Source organism: Podarcis gaigeae, assembly GCF_964106915.1.
Source record: "Podarcis gaigeae genome assembly, chromosome: 5".
Taxonomy (NCBI): Eukaryota; Metazoa; Chordata; class Lepidosauria; order Squamata; family Lacertidae; genus Podarcis; species Podarcis gaigeae.
Window position 1 is genome coordinate 17986694 of NC_139681.1, and position 17666 is coordinate 18004359.

The following is a 17666-nucleotide window of genomic DNA, read 5'->3' on the forward strand; positions in this document are numbered from 1 at the left end:
AAAGGGCCCCCTGACCATTAGGTCCAGTCGTGGACGTCTCTAGGGTTGCGGTGCTCATCTCACTTTATTGGCCGAGGGAGCCAGCGTACAGCTTCCGGGTCATGTGGCCAGCATGACTAAGCCGCTTCTGGCAAACCAGAGCAGCACACGGAAACGCCATTTACCTTCCCGCCGGAGCGGCACCTATTTATCTACTTGCACTTTGACATGCTTTCGAACTGCTAGGTTGGCAGGAGCAGAGACCGAGCAACGGGAGCTCACCCCGTTGCGGAGAGTCGAACCTCCAACCTTCTGATCGGCAAGCCCTAGGCTCTGTGGTTTAACTCACAGTGCCACCTGCGTCCCCACTGTAAATATACAAACTGTAAATAATACTTTTACTACTAGTACTACTATTTAGTTATTTGTAACCCACAAACATTGTTCGCTTGCCTGCCTCCAGCCCTAATCCAAATCCATTTCACACTGTAGACAAGCCCCATGTTTGCCACTTTCTGGTCTGGATTTCCAGATACCCAAGCCTGGACGAGTTGAATCTGGCCAAGGAAGTGTTTTGGTTTGGGTAATTAAGGTGTCCAAAGCTGTTGTCTTTGAAGCAAAGGAAGAAGCAGCTATTCTGGAATCTGACTTGATTGATTGAAGTGCTGTATTAATAGGCTAACAAAGTACAGCGGTACCTCGGTTTAAGAACAGTCCAGTTTAAGACCGATTTGTTTTACAAACTCTACAAAACCAGAAAACAGTGTCTTGGTTTGAGAACTTTACCTCCGTCTAAGAACAGAATCTGAATGGTGGAAGGGCACCAGCAGCGGGAGGCCTCATTAGGGAAAGCACTCCTCAGTTTAAGAACGGTTTTGGTTTAAGAATGGACTTCTGGAACGGATTAAGTTCATAAACCGAGGTACCACTGTACTCTAGAAACTTTCCTTAGTGTCAGACAAGAAGATACTTTTGCAATTAGCTGTAGTAAAGACCTATTCCTCATAATTCTGTTTTATCCGGCAAAAAGAGGGTGAATCTGGCATGGGTTGTTTCCTGAGGAGATAGGACTATAAAGAATGTGTAATATTATGTGTATGTGTGGTTTTTGTTTTTGTTTATGAGCTACTTGGGTTTTGTTTGTTTTGTTTAAATCATACTAGACATTCAAAAGAATTTGGGCTGACGTGAAGGGGTTCCTGTGTAGCATGTCCCTTGACTGCATATGCTGTCGGTGTGGGTGCCTCTTGCAAAGTCCAAAGCCAAGGACATATTGTGGTAGCCATGAGTGATTATCATAAGAATTGACTTGCTGGATCAGACCAATATTTTTCTAGACCTGCTGCTTCTGAATATAGAGGATCCATTTAACTAAGATGATTAATAGCTCTTGGTAGACCTATTTATCTAATCCTTAAAAAAATTAAGCTAACAGCCATCATCTTCTCATGTGGCAGTGATTTCCACAAGTTAATCACACATGGCATAGAGAAGGAACCCCTCTTGTCTAGCTTGATTGAGCATTCTGTCAATCAGTTTTATTGAGTAGTTCTAGAAAGCTATCAAAATGAAAACAGAAAAATAGTATGTCAGGGTCATAGCTAGCTAGCTCCTTGTCACCATAGTTTTCTTTGTGGTGGCTTTTTTCTGGAGATGGGAATGTGTGGAGGAACATTAATTCACACTGGCCCTGACCTGCAGTCTGAGGTGGTAATAGCCCTCTCACATGTTTGCGCATCAGTGAGAACGAGGCATGAGACTGTGTGTGTACCTGGCTTTCAAATAAGTTTTGCTTTCATCTGTTCCTAAAATAAATAATATGCTCTTGGAGCTTGGCATTTTCAAATTTGTACTTTGCTATTTATTTAGGTGTGCCAAAACTAACCTTGGCCTTTCTTTTGTGCAAATTAACATTGGTGATTAGTTTTTGTTAAAATTGTAATGTTTCCCCACAGGACTAATATTAGAGTAATTAAGTGGTAAGTGAAAGAAGGAAGCTGGAATGGCAAGGAATGCAAAACAATAAAGCTTATATTAGTTGCATTTTTAAAATAATCATTAAGAAATGGAAAAAAAAACTTAATTCTTAATTCCTTCTACCAAAGACTCATAACTGTATTTTGAATACCTGAATTTCAACAACTGAGTTTATTCCCAATAATTGTATGGGTTTACTTGTCCATTTTAATCCATATTGGGCTGTTACTTTGCTTTTTGAGGTATTGATTACTACACGCATAGGCAAACTTGGCCCTCCAGATGTTTTGGAACTACAACTCCCATCATCCCTAGCTAACAGGACCAGTGGTCAGGGATGATGGGAGTTGTAGTCCCAAAACATCTGGAGGGCCGAGTTTGCCTATGCCTGGATTACTATGATACTAACTTGTCATTCAGCTAGAAATTGACTGAACTAGCCTATCATTTGCAGAAATGGTACTACTGGATTGATTGGTCTTGTAATTATAACTTTATGTCATCAGCATATATAGCAAATGTAACATCTTCAATTACAGTTTGAATCCCTGTTGTAGGTATTTTTTCTAATTGCCGTGCCCTAATGGCATGGTATCCAAATCATGAATAGTTTGGCATGATATCCAAAATGAGCCGTAGTTGAAATAAAGGATTCCTGTGCCTTGCACACCTTGTAGGTCTAAATCGTTCCATATGGGGGAAATAAGTTGCTAGACTGGCTTTTGTGTTAGCAAAAATCAGTTTAGTCCAATTTTAAAAGTCCATTCCTAAAGAACTGTTTATCATTTAAATAACAATAGCCATTCTACACAATCAAAGGCCTTAGCAACATTTAAAATGAACCAAAAGCAGAGTTTGATTTGAGTTTTCATGAGTGTACATGTTTGGCACATAAAAGAGTTTTGAGGAGCCTGAAATAAAATTATTGTTGCTGATGTTTTTATTTATTCATTCATTCATACAGTACACACATTTTTCTTGATGAGACTCAAGGCAGCTTATAGATAAAAATAAGAATAATTAAAAACATAGAAAATAATCATTAAAAACAGTTAAATATTGATAGCATTAAAGCTATAGACATATCATATAGGTAAAGGTAAAGGTAAAGGTACCCCTGCCCGTACGGGCCAGTCTTGACAGACTCTGGGGTTGTGCGCCCATCTCACTCAAGAGGCCAGGGGCCAGCGCTGTCCGGAGACACTTCCGGGTCACGTGGCCAGCGTGACATCGCTGCTCTGGCGAGCCAGAGCCGCACACGGAAACGCCGTTTACCTTCCCACTGGTAAGCGGTCCCTATTTATCTACTTGCACCCGGGGGTGCTTTCGAACTGCTAGGTTGGCAGGCGCTGGGACCGAGCAACGGGAGCGCACCCCGCCGCAGGGATTCGAACCGCCGACCTTTCGATCGGCAAGTCCTAGGCGCTGAGGCTTTAACCCACAGCGCCACCTGCGTCCCATATACATACCAATATCATATACATGGTATCATATACATACCAATAATGACAATAAAATCGGCATAACGCTAGCCCTTTCATTAAAAGTAAGGTAAAGGTAAAGGGACCACTGACCATTAGGTCCAGTCGTGGCCGACTCTGGGGTTGCAGTGCTCACCTCGCTTTATTGGCTGAGGGAGCCGGCGTACAGCTTCCGGGTCATGTGGCCAGCATGACTAAGCCACTTCTGGCGAACCAGAGCAGCGCACGGAAATGCCATTTACCTTCCCGCTGGAGTGGTACCTATCTACTTGGACTTTTGACATGCTTTCGAACTACTAGGTTGGCAGGAGCAGGGACCGAGCAACAGGAGCTCACCCGTTGCGGAGATTCAAACCGCCGACCTTCTGATCTGCAAGTCCTAGGCTCTGTGGTTTAACCCACAGCGCCACCCGCATCCCTCATTAAAAGTAGTCAGTGCCAAAAGCCTGTTGGAACAATAAAGTTTTCACCTGCCAGTGAAAGGACAAGAAGGAAGGATCCAGTCTAGCTTCTCTAGGAGGAAGTGCCAAAGTCTGGGAGCAGCCACTGAGAAGAACTCCAAAAACAGAAAAAGCATGAAGGCACCAATTGCAGGGAGAAGGAAGCTAATGAATGCACTAGAGAAAATATTCCTTTGAAAGAAAAAGGAAGGAACCTTCCAAGCACACTTTTCTCTTCTGAGCATAGAAGTTTCCTTCTAAAATAATTCCAATCAGACATTTTTGCAACCCTTCATTCCGTCTCCTGGTATCAGCTTTGGTGCCATTTATTTTAAAAGAAGGTTCCTCTTGCTGACCACACAATCCTGCCAGGAATTTTATAGCAGAGTTTGGAGAAACTAAAAGATAAAGTGCGAGATTGGTTACATTACGCTCAGATCAAAGAGGTTTTCAAGACGGATAAAAAGATAGAATTCCAGGTGGAAAAGTCAAAGTTGGAAATGGAATTGTTAGAACCTAAGACTAAGGTACTTTCAAGAATGTATAATTTGCTGCTAAAATGGAATACACAAGATGAAATGGTTAAATCGGCTATGATAAAATGGGCACAGGACATTGGGTACAATATCATGTTTGCTGACTGGGAAAGGTTATGGACCACCGGGTTGAAATTCATGGCATGTAATGCCTTGAAAGAAATATTTATGAAAATGATATATAGGTGGTACATGACCCCAGTCAAGCTTGCAAAAATATACCATTTGTCTGATAATAAATGTTGGAAATGTAAAGAAACTGAAGGAACGTTCTTTCACCTCTGGTGGACCTGCCCTAGAGTTAAGACTTTCTGGGAAATGATATATAATGAGTTGAAAAAGGTATTTAAGTATACCTTCCCTAAGAAACCAGAGGCCTTTCTTTTAGGCATCGTCGGCCAGAGGGTGTTAAAGAAGGATCGGACATTTTTTATGTATGCAACAACAGCAGCAAGGATACTTCTCGCCAAGCACTGGAAAACCCAAGATTTGCCCACACTGGAAGAATGGCAGATGCAACTGATACACTATATGGAGTTAGCAGAAATGACTGACAGAATCCGAGACCTGGGAGAAGAGGCTGTGGAGGAGGACTGGAAGAAATTTAAGGACTATTTACAAAAATATTGTAAATTGTATGAGTGTTAAGAAAGATGTAAGATTATTAATAATATGGCACCATTAAGATAGTTAAAAGGAATATGAAGATAAATGAAAATATAAGAAAAGACAAATTTTGGATAAATATTATGCTAAAATTAAGCTTTTAAGGTTTGGGTAAAATTATCTAAAATTAGGGACACAATATTGGAAATAATAATATAAGAATTGAAACAAGGTGATAATTCGCTGGGTAAAGTTCGAAAAACTTAGAAAGCAGGAACGAGAGATGTGAGGAAGTCCAAAGAAGTGAAGAAAATGTGGATATTTTGTTTGCTTTTTCTATTGTATTAAGAAAACCTTTAATAATTTTTTTAAAAAAAAATAAATAAATAAAAATTTAAAAAACATTATATCATATCACCAAAGAGAACCAAATAATTAATCGGATTTGGCTGTGTGATAATGTAACCAAACCAAATTGAAGACAATGCTGCCTGCCTATATTCTGAGTGGGTAAACATTGTCACTTCATTTCACAAGGAGTCACAAATTAATTGCCAGAGTGAGGATAATTTTTTCAGGGGGCAATGCACTTTCACCTCAAAAGTTCTATTTATCAGAGAGTCTTTATGAATTGGGTATGGGAGATTTTTTCCTTCATTGCATATTGCCATTTTCTTTGCCTCTTCCCATGACTGAGGAAATACCTTTGGGCATAGATTCTGCTGAACTATCTTAGCTATCATGGAACTAAAATATAAATGTTTATTATTAGTAGTATTATTATACTTAGCTATGGAGCCATCTTGGCAAAAACGTATGTGTTGGTTTGTGTTGAAGATTTGTGTTAGATCCAGTGCTTTCCGAACATTAATGAGCATGTGATGTAGCTTTATCCTGCTGAGCCACTCTTAAAGAAGAAGAAAATGTGATATTCAGATTCTTTGTCTGATACAATTCATTATATACTTCTAGAAGGCAACTTCTGTGGCTCCTGGTATCTTGGCCAGCCCTCCACACCTCAGCTGTTTATCTCTTTTATAACTCTTATAAATATCATCTTCTTTTGTCACTTAACTAGTTGTGCTCACATTTCTTGTTATGTTTTTTCACCTTCCTCAAAATTTTTTTGTTTCAAAGTGGTCAGAGATTTTCCTGCTTATAGGAATCTTTCAGCTTCATTTTCCTTCTTGCTCTTAGTAATAACTATTTATTCTCATTACCCTTTTTACATCAGGCTTCTAAGTTTCACTTGTAGTTGCTTTTCTATTAACCTAATAACTCTTTTGAAACCCAAATGGCTGCTTTTGGGCCTTCCATATTAAAATATAGCCTCCCATATTAAAACTAAATTACAAGTGTATAAATAAGAGTGAAATATTCCTGACATTAATGGCTTCTACCATAAATATGTTGCGAAGGAGTATATTATTCAATTCCCAATGCTTAGTTGTTCCACTGTTACCTCTTCTAAACCACTCCATATTAATTAGTGATAAGTACTTTTTCTTGGTCTAATTCTGGATTATTGAACAAATGCCCAAACTCATGGGAAGGTAACGGGTAGGTTTTTTTTCAAGATTAAAAATTGTGGCAGTTGGAATAAAATATAAAACTATTGTCACCAGGTTCTAAGTTTCAGTGGCACTTAATACCTACATAATCCCATAGTTTGTAAACCTATCTTCAAGAACGTGCTTTACATTTTTAGGTGTACACTTTCATATTGTGCATTTAATAATATAATATCTGAAACTGGAGCACAAGGGTAAAAGGGGTGGAAGCCCCATTGTGCCAGCAGGAGTCGTTGTGCTGGTTTCTTTTAGTGCTCTGGGTTGGCTGAATGCAGCCCTCTGTTTGGATGTAACCGTAAACCACAGTTTAGTGCTACGAGTGTGAGGCTGGGAAATCCTCAGGCATGCCCACACACTCTTCCTATGGCACAGCTACAAGAGAGGGGTTTAAAGCTTTCCCTTATGCTTTCAACTAACCATAGTTAGTTGTTTTATCCAAACCAAGAACTGTGGTTAATGTTAACATTATGTTATGGTTTAGGGATACGAGCCAATATTGTAAATCACAGGCTGAAGTTGTTTCCCTCATTATAGTTAACACTAACCACAGTTTGTCCGAATTTGGATATAAGAACTTCAGTTAACTGAAAATTGAAACAAAAACTCTGTGTGTGTGTGTGTCCGTGTCCATGCTACAGGAAGAAAGCAAAAGGGGAATGCACAAACCACAAGGCTTGCACACATAACGTTAGCCATAGTTTAGCATTACAGTGGTACCTCAGGTTACATATGCTTCAGGTTACATACGCTTCAGGTTACAGACTCCGCTAACCCAGAAATAGTACCTCGGGTTAAGAACTTTGCTTTAGGATGAGAACAGAAATCACATGGTGGCGGCACGGCAGCGGCAGCAGCAGCAGCAGCAGCAGCAGCAGCAGCGGGAGACCCCATTAGCTAAAGTGGTGCTTCAGGTTAAGAACAGTTTCAGGTTAAGAACGGACCTCCGGAACAAATTATGTACGTAACCAGAGGTACCACTGTACATTCATCAGGCCACTTTGTAGACAAGCTTTACGTTTTAAAAAAAAAATCCAGTTTTCAAGTCAAAGTTGTACTAGGGCCTATCCGGTTGAATATCAGGTCCATAATCTTGTGAAATGACTGACACCTCCCCCCCCCCCCGAAACAATCCTCTCTCTCTTTATTGTTTTGTTTGTTTGAAGTGACGGTATCTTTGTTTTGTGCCTACTAAACTAGCTGTTGAAAAAATAAAATTGCATGGTTTTATTGTGGGCAGTTGTATTGGGAGGAAAATTCCCCCCTCCCCATAAACTTTCTCCAATCTTCAACAGCTCTTTTTGTCAGTAACTCCAGCAGGATGGCGGGATGATTATGTTGCAGTTTCTAAGAAGAGGTGTTAAGGGTTTATTTAGTGCCTGCAGATTGATGGCTAATGGACTCCATTGGGCTGTTTAAATGAAAGTTTCCCACAATCTGATACTAAAGTGGAGTCCTTGAGTGAAGCTTTTATCGCTCTTTCAACAGTCTCATCAAGGAGTTCCTTTTTTCCACTCTGGGAACTTTATTTCATGTTGTGTATTTCTAATCCAAGGGTTACATCAATCAGCAATCCTGTAGAAATTTGTGGGTTGTAACAAAAAAGGAGAATTTTTGCATGCTGTGATGGGGTTTCCTGGTCTGGCAAACGCATCTATCATAGGTTTCTATGGAAAATACTCGAGCTGGGACTTAAACTGCAATTTGTTATGCTTAACATTCCCATTTGATTTCTATGACTGGGTTTCACTTGCTTTATTTTTACTAACAGGGTTCCACTGGGGGAGATGCTTTGCCCTATGGGCGAAGCCAAAAGACTGCTTCTTTTATGCTGTCTTGGGAGATGAAAGAAAATTCATCCCTAACAGAGAACATCTGCATGTTTTGGTTTTTTTTTTAAAAGGGAGAAATTATTAAACCAATATTGACAATTCTGGTTTGTTTTGTTGCTTCTTGCAATGTCGAGGGAGAGACCTACGCTATGGAAAGTAGCGTAGGGTTTGCCATCACTTCCGACTGGATGGAAACACATATTTTAAAGCTGGAATCACAGGGGCATTATGGCCTGGGGCCTGTGCACACATTTTCTATGTCCCGCCATTGTTGGTCAAATGCATTTTGCAGAGTTTTGAAGCATTAAAGAACAGAAGCTAGGAATAGGCAGTAGAGTATAAAGTACCAGCAATCTCTGCGTAGTTTCTAGCCGAGCTTTGCAGATGCTATCCTATGTACTCCATTGTGACCAGAAACAAAGTGGCCCCTCATTCTATTTTGCACTTCAGCACCCTTACTACAGAGGGCAATGGGGTCATATTACAGCCCCCAGCTCAGCAGAGGCCAAGTGACTGAACAACTGGCCATTAATTTCCATCTGGTTATGTAAAACTGCTGTCTCTGTCCAGGATCCTCAGCCTTTCTTCCTGACTCACTCCATGTTGCCAGTTCCCAAACCCACCTACTTGTACTTATATAGCCCTACAATAGTACAGTCATACCTCGGGTTGAAGTAGCTTCAGGTTAAACACTTCTGGGTTTTGCTGCTCGTGCATGCGCAGATGCTCAAAATGATGTCATGCACATGCGCAGAAACGGTGAAACGTGACCCGCAGATGCACAGTCGCATGTTACGTTCTACTCAGTATGTGAACGGGGCTCTGGAACGGATCCCGTTCGCATCCAGAGGTACCACTGTAAAACTGTAGTAGTAGTAGTAAAGTCAATAGTAATAACATCACTAATAATCTGTGAGTCGTAAGTCACAAAATCTCACATTTAGAAGAGTTCAAAAGAGTTTGACTTGCATTGTTTATTCATGTATTTCAGGTTTTAAAAACTGGTTTCCTTTAACCATGTCAGCCAGATAGGCCAAACCACTCAGAATAGGGCAGATGGTACTTTGAACACTTCTGCTAACAGGACTTCAGTGCTGTCTGTCTTTGACTTCCCGCTCCCGCCCTTCTAAAGTGTTATCTATTCTTTCTCATTTTTGAGGCAGCCATGACAGCTCTGTCATTTCACTAACGCCTCAAAATTTTTCTTTCTGTTGTCAGTCAGCACACATCAGTCACAGAACTCCGATGGTTGTGATTGATGGCAAAAAAAGAGAAATAGGAAAAGGGTGCTGAACGTTGTGTCTAAAATAATAATTTTCTATTTTTACTATTACGTGCAAACTTTTGTTGGAAAATGGCTTGGGTTGCATCTCAGACATGTTATGTGCAGAACTATATTGATTAAAGAAAAACAGTGCTACAGATAAGAGGCCTCTTATGTGCTTATTGACACGCGACATTTGAAAAACATGGCACAATCCCATTACAGAAGCACTTTTAAGACCCATTGAGTGGGGAAATTTTTAAGCATACACCTGTTGGCTATAACACAGATGATGGCAGCAGACTAATGCTTGCCACTGAGTGTGAATTCACCAAGGAGCTATAGACGCTTCTGTCTCTCTGAGTATATCTCAAAGAGCTTTTTGCATTATATAGTTATATGTACACTTAAAATGTGTGATGTGTGCAGCAGCTCTTAGGCTCCCATTGAAATAATTGATAACTATCAAGACTTATGGGACGCAGGTGGCGCTGTGGGTTAAAGCCTCAGCGCCTAGGGCTTGCCGATCGAAAGGTCAGTGGTTCGAATCCCCGCAGCGGGGTGCGCCTCCGTTGCTCGGTCCCAGCGCCTGCCAACCTAGAAGTTCGAAAGCACCCCCAGGTGCAAGTAGATAAATAGGGACCGCTTACTGGCGGGAAGGTAAACGGCGTTTCCGTGTGCTGCGCTGGCTCACCAGATGCAGCTTTGTCACGCTGGCCACGTGACCCGGAAGTGTCTCCGGACAGCGCTGGCCCCATGCCTCTTAAGTGAGATGGGCGCACAACCCCAGAGTCTGTCAAGACTGGCCCGTACGGGCAGGGGTACCTTTACCTTTACCTTTATCAAGACTTACCTTTGACTGAATCATGTTCTGCCTTACTTGTATATGTAGGATTCAGTGAATCAGAATTCAGAGATTATAATTTGCTACTAAGGAAGTCAAAATGTTTTATGGTTTATAGACATCCTACCTCTTCCTTTGCATCTGAGTGATAACCTCTCTCCCTCTTCTTCAGTAGATTTTAAGTTACAGAGGGAGATAAAAGAGCATTTTAATGGAGAAATATGAGTCAAGGTTTTCTTGAAGGAAGTTTTTTTAATATTCTTTTAAATAGCTACCTGATTGTTGTTGTTGTTTAGTCGTTTAGTCGTGTCTGACTCTTCGTGACCCCATGGACCAGAGCACGCCAGGCACTCCTGTCTTTCACTGCCTTACAGATATCTAAACTGAGCCAGTGGAGCTTGCAACAAAACATTGTAAAGTTCTCCTATTCAGGTTTCCAAACCCCTCATTTTACTTCCACTATGATCTGCTCCAACAACATTCAGCATTCTGTACACACTAAGCATGAAACTATAATAAATACTGGCTTCCAGAAATTTCCATACTGGCAACAGTAACCGTGTGTGACAAAAAAACCAAACCAAACCAAACCAAAAATCCTTTTTTCATAGATATAATTTGCTTTTATTAAGTTAAATTCCTATTAAAAAATAATACATTCCCCACAAACTTGTGTTTGGGCTATGTCAGGGAACTGCCATCGGAAGAACAGGTGGTAGAAAGGCTCCAGGAGAATAGGAGAGACTCTGCAGCAGAAGCGGGAACCAGTAGGGGGAGAGCAGGAGCTCAAAGGGAAAGGGAGTCGGAGGGGAGGCTCTGGGATACTTCCAGTGAGAACAGTGAGGAGGTAACAAGACCCCCTTTAGGAACCCCCACCCCTCGCCGGAAGCTGTCACGCAGAGAGTCCAGGAGGCGCATGTACGTCAAACAGCTTTTATGTTGGAGTAAGTTCCGTAGACACCCACTGTCGGATTCTACCAGCGACTGACGGAGTCATGCTTTGGGGGCTCCGTTAGAGACTCAGGTTGGCTGACCAGCCAAAACCCGGAGGGATCAAGTTTTACGCACAAGCAGCTCATTATCCCATCACAGGCTACTATTTTCTATTTCACACTATGAGGCTAAGCAAAAACAAAACAAAACAAAACCCACCCAGTTTCTGCCCAAGCCTGGCTCTCTTCTTATGTGGCCACTGGTTTTCCCTTTATCCAGCTCTGGAGACTAGGTGGATGTGGCTGGCACCCACCATTTTTATTTCTTCACAGTATCTCAGGTCTTTAATGTATTGCACCTCAAGAACAATGTTATGTTGCAGCTTCACAGGCACCATGAGGGAATTAAAATGCCAGGTGTCACACACCGTATTTGCCGACTACATCAGCTTTTTTCTAAGTGCAGCACCTACTTGCTGCTTTCACTATAACAGCCCTCTGTCCTTGCCACTACCACAGAAAGAGGGCCCATCAACCTAGGGTAGGGTGACCCACCTGAGTGGAGAACCGAAGGCCTGCCAAACTTAGTGGTGGCCCTGAAGCCATCCATGTTTCGCTGCCTTAAATCTGGCTACAAACCCAGATGTAACTGTGAAGCCATGGTTTAGTTTGCTGAGATAAACCCTGGCCTCAAAAGTTGTGTTTAAGCTGCACCACCTTGTCACATAGCAAGAAGAGAGATTGGAAAGGCATATGAAATATGGTTTGGTAACCTTGGGTTTGTTCATGACACTGAGCATAGTTAATGAAAATTATGCTATACAATTACCTAGGTTCACATCCTAGTTTATAGCCAATCCTGAATCATGCTTTAAGGTATAACATTTAACCATGGTTAAAAAAAATAGATCACAGATAAGCATTAAGTCTGCCCAGGGCCACATAAGAATTATTCTACCATATCTTACTTTACACACACACACACATACGTTAAATCTAGTTCAAGTATATATTCTGTAATAATATGCAATCGCAGGAACAATTCCTTTCAATGAAACTAGTTTAATAATAAATTCAATACTGTAGCAGTCTGGCTGCAGGGTTTTTTTTCCAGTGGTGGGGAGAAAAGAGAATCATGGGAAATATTTTGTTCTCCCTGGGAGCCAAGGCAATGTATTTACTTCAGGTTTTATTAAATGAGTTATAAATTTTCCCAGCAATTTACTCATAGCTCAAGAGGTTTAATTTGCATGTGTTGCCTTTTACAATATGCTTTTGGTAATGTTGCAGATGCTTCTTCCTTAGCTTCAGTAAACAACAGGCAGTTGGCCAGGTTTTGACTGAACATTTGCCAACTCATGGAAAATTAGTTAACTCTTTGGTGCCCAGAGTTTGACACTTTACTTGCATCATCCAAAATAATAGGAAGAATGAACAGGAAAACACGAGGCCCAAAAGAGCACAATAGAAAAACTTTTCTGATGAAAACTCTTCCATAATTTTTTTTTACACCACTTCATTTTATATTTAATTGAAACCAAACATTAAAATATAATGGTCCGTCTATGCAGCTTGCCATTCCTTGCAAGCACAGGATTTGGTACTGGGAATAGCATTATAGTTACAAAATATGTAGGAAATGTCTGGTGGAATCACAGAAGCCATGGTCAAGAGCAACTGAATAAAATTTCCCGTGGACAGGGGCAGGATGGCTCTTTGCTCTTCCCCCAGAATAGCAGTTGCGTGCCCAGATGCCGTGAGACCACTGCCCTGCAGGGCACCGCCGTCCAAAAGACCACTCATGACAACATTATATGGTTTGAATTAGGCCACAGCTTTATTGACTACAGATGTAAGGGGCTTGGCATAGGCATTGGGTCAACCAATATCAACCAACCCATTTGCTGGATGATCCATCAAGGGGTTGAACCAGTGTCAAGGACCAGTATGACATACATCAAATAGAAGCCAGCTCTCGAGGAGTGCAGAGGAGCACTATGGCTCTAGCTCCACCTGCGCATTCAGACCGAAACACCTCTTCCTGGATCCCTTTAACAGGATATACCAATCCCTGGAGCAGGCAGAGGCTTACAACCTCCGCTCTGAACATGACTAGGTTTTACCCAATGCCTTCTTCAACAAAGTTGTGATGATTGCTACGAGGTAGGTGAAATCCCCCTGGTCTGTCTATAGACCTGCCAGGAAACTTCCTCCCTGGCACCGAATACAGCAACTGACTTTGTCCATAGCAAGGTCAGATCCAAGCTACCTACTGAAATGGGTGATAAAAAAACAGCAATAGGCCAGGGGGTGGGAGATCAAAAATAGATCTGTGGTTCCCTGTCCAGAGGACACCCACTTTTATCTCTGGGGAGCAGACCTGAATGAAGACCTCCTGGGGACCCAGTCAGGTTTGCACCCCGCCCCCCAGAGTGAGCCCCCTATCAGCCCGCCTACCTTTGGTCAATCTGGCAGGCAGGGTCATTCTGAGTCTTTCCAGCTGAAGGGAGAGGTGTGTTATGGGAAGACCCAGCCCAGGGACTGCTTTGGTGGCGGGCCAGCCCTGTTACACAATGTCACACTATTGTGTGTGTAGGTGGAAGAAGCAGAGTGTATTATCATGCAAAAGGAATAAGCTATTTGCAAAATTGCTTAATATTCATAAATCATACAAATCGCAGAACTCAACTGCTATGGCACAGAGTATACAAAGGCTTAATAGTGGATATTTATTTATTTATTTGACATTTTTAGCCTGCTTTCACCTGATGATTTTTTGTGAGAAGGATTATTTTGTATTAAATTAAGAACTGAACAAAAACGTACCATTTGGAATTAGCTTTCACTTAGGTAAAACCACCTCCAACTGATACTGTTCTCTTACAGAACATTGCTATTTGCTGATTTTTCAATTTCTTAACTGTACACATTCATATCCCACCCTTCTTCAAAGGAGAGTTGGTTTCAAGCTGGCTAGTTTCAAAGAAACCATAGTGGTCAATAGCCACAGTTTGTCTGCATCATAGGAGAGGGGAGTTGAAATTAAGCCCAAGACTTGCCTCGTCTTGATCATGTCATATTAGATATTTCTTTACAATGCTTTTAAAAATCGATATACTAAAACTATGGTTTAGACTGATGTCAAAACGCAGTGAGAAAGCACAAAATTATTAGTAGTAAAAAGCTTTAAGTAAAAACTAAACACTGCTGCTAAAAATGAAGCTCAGGTTTGAGTTTGCCCCACACATCAGAAGGCATCATCGTTGAAACAAGTGGACTTGTGTGCCTGAGTGTGACAAGAGCAGGCAGAAAGGATGGGTATGAGCTTGCGAAAGTGTGTACTTGTGTGTTTAGTCTGGCCTATTAACCAGTTTAAACTAGGCAGCGTGCCCACAAAGCAAGGAGTGTTACTTGTTCCTGCCTCGTCCAATACATTATCCAGTCCTAGGCATGCACCTCCCCTTCTGCAGTGTGCGGTTGTGCTTTCCTTTTGTATTTGGTTACTGCTTCCTCTAATGTTTTAAAATGTGCACTAGCCCAGCACTGAAATTAAATAAAATGAAGATGGTAGGCCAGCCAGTGATTTTTCATAACCAGTCTTGCTCTCAGTTTCCGTCTGTTCATTTCATCATACTGTCGCTTCCACAAGGCCCTACATTTGTGAGAATGCTCTGTGTTGCATACCTTGAAGGTCTAAGTAAGAAATATAGGAGGCTGTGTGTAAGGGAAACGTTTCAGCATAATTTTTAATTTTTTTGCCCAGGCAGAAATTGATGTGCTACTCCAAAAGAGTTAGCTCACCCTTCCATTTGAGAGGTTTGCCTTCTATGTGGAGGAAGGATGTGGATATGCATAGGGGGGAGATGAGGAGCTCTGACTAACTAGAGTAGGTACTATTTTATCCCTTTGTGGTGCTTACTGTTTATCCTAATTCAATGATAATTTGCTATAGATGAATTGCTAATGTGTGTACACTGTTGGCCACAGGCTGCCACTTGGCATTCATCCCACCCAGAAGGCCAGCTAGCAATCGAATTGTGAAGACATGCAGCAGTGCCCACTGTCAAAGAAGGTCTCCTTAGGGGAACAGCTGTTGCATTTTTATGGTGAGCATTGCTTGTTACAGAGAGGTAGAGTTGGCACAAAGATTGTACGTGTCCTAGGGACCTAAATGACAAGGGTGCTGCTTACATGAACCTTCAGCCTAATGCTGGTAGATTTTTGTAGACAAACAGTAAGTTGCTAAACTATAGGAATGTACAGTCTGCCATGGTTTATTTTAAGATTCCCCCCTTCCCCAATACTACACAAGCAGCCAACAGACTGCCCCTTCTCTGAACTTTTTTGTAACTGAATGAGAGCAGGAGAAAGGGAAGGGAAAATGAGAATTGAAAGAGTGAGGCAGGCAGGACAGGAAGGAAGAGGAGAAGGGGAAATAACAGAGAAAGAAGGAAAGAAGAGACAAGAAAAATTGAGGAAAGATATAGAGGGAACAAGAAAAAAATCAGGTGCCTTGAAATGAGTGAAGTAAGAAGATGCAGCTGGTCCTCAAATAATTTGGGGAACATATTCTCTCCCTTCCCTATAGTTGGGTACTATAGTGACTCCCTCCTTCCCCAAAAGCTTAATTGAGGGACTATGCTCCCATTCCCGGCCAAAACACTGGTGACTAGGTTATCATAAAAACCCAAGAAGAGTCTGCTGGATCAGGCCGATGAATCCTGGGATCTGTCATTTGTTAAAAGTGTTGAGAATGGTTTGGAAATTCCCTATTCCCCTCACAGCTACAATTCCCAGAGTTCCCTGGGAGAATAGATTGATTGTTGAAACCATTCTATTGTAGCATTCTAGTGTGACATTCCTCAGTTAGCCTATAAGAAAAGCAACAACAACACATGAATAGAGACTAATGCCACAAAAGTTACTCTCTGTCCCATCCTGTCTCCCCTTCTTCATGTTTTTGAAGGATAAGCTCCTCTCCTCTCCTGCATTTTTGACCCTACAGGGCAAGAAGGCAGTAGCTCAGACCTTCACTGGCATATACCATCTAAATATGAAGGTAGTATATAGCCATTGACTAGTCAGTGGGGTAGTCAGGCTTCCATGTCCCCATAGGTCCTACTCACAGGTGAACAGTCACATAGACTCAAACATAGACAACTATACTAGGAAAACACAGCTATCTAGAAGCCAAGCAAAAAAGAACAATCCAGAGCACTCACCTTGTGATACTAAACCATACCAGACAAGTTACAGAGGAGAACATTAACTGTTCCATTACTGCTCCTGAAATGACACGAAGGCATTAGTAGGCTTTTCCTCCATAGGTTTGTCTAATTCATTTTTAGAGTCATCTAAGCTAGTGGCCTTCACCACATCTTGTGCTGTAGAAACAAGCGTTTCCCCAAAATGTTCTGCTTCTTTCTCCTCCCACAGATACCAAGGAAGGAAACGGAGAACTCTTTCTTGGCAACTGAGTCCTTTGGTTCTAAATATTAAGCTTTCGCTATAATTAAGAATGCAAAATGGAAACGTTTTGTTTTGAAATGTTTGGGGAAACTGCTATTTATGAAGTGATTTGCAGATTACCAGTATGTTCAGTCTAGAGGCAAAACGAACAATCCCAAGAGCTTAAAAGACATAACAGTATATTTAGTTTACAACAAAACCCAAACACACCTGCTTATGTATGAGGTTGGAGTTTCAGACAAGTGTTGAGCTGACAACTCGTTTTTGACATAGCTGCATGGAAAAAGTTGCAGGGAATTGAGATGCATTTTTGAGATGAACCATTTTGGAAAGTTTAGTGCCTCTGACTTAATGAGGCATGGACTGGGGAGGGTGTGTGATGTGAGGAGAGCCCCAGGGGCCAGACAGGAGAGACCTGGAGGGCTGTATATGACCTCTGGATCTGAGGTTCCCCACCATTGGTATAAACTCTTGGGCATCCTTGGTTAGTAGATGCAGAATTCTGAATTCTGAGTGACACAAATTCCATTCAGCTGTTACCTAACAAAGGAGCTGCAGGGCTGCACCTTTAGCCTTACCTCCTTGCTAAACACTCACCCTACAGCCCTTTTGTACTCACATTGCCTCTTCATGCAAGCAAACAGCTACAGTGCCACTCAGTGTCCACACGTTAACAACAGTGAAATTGAAACATGGAATGTAATACGGAGCATCCTCTTGGGTAGGCAGTCTTGTTCC

The 17666-nt window shown here is 41.6% G+C and overlaps 1 protein-coding gene and 1 long non-coding RNA gene across 2 annotated transcripts in view; one reads left to right on the plus strand and one right to left on the minus strand.

Moving 5' to 3' along the window:
- LOC310844424 overlaps nt 1-17398 on the minus strand; it is a 27944-nt gene extending 10546 nt beyond the window's left edge. The window contains exons 1-3 of the long non-coding RNA XR_014564113.1: nt 17139-17398; nt 16682-16745; nt 13917-14040 (exon numbers count right to left, since the gene is read on the minus strand). This is a non-coding gene — a long non-coding RNA (uncharacterized lncRNA). The remainder of the gene's footprint in view (nt 1-13916; nt 14041-16681; nt 16746-17138) is intronic.
- The window catches only part of LRMDA (leucine rich melanocyte differentiation associated), a 741312-nt gene that overhangs the window by 339378 nt on the left and 384268 nt on the right, over nt 1-17666 (plus strand).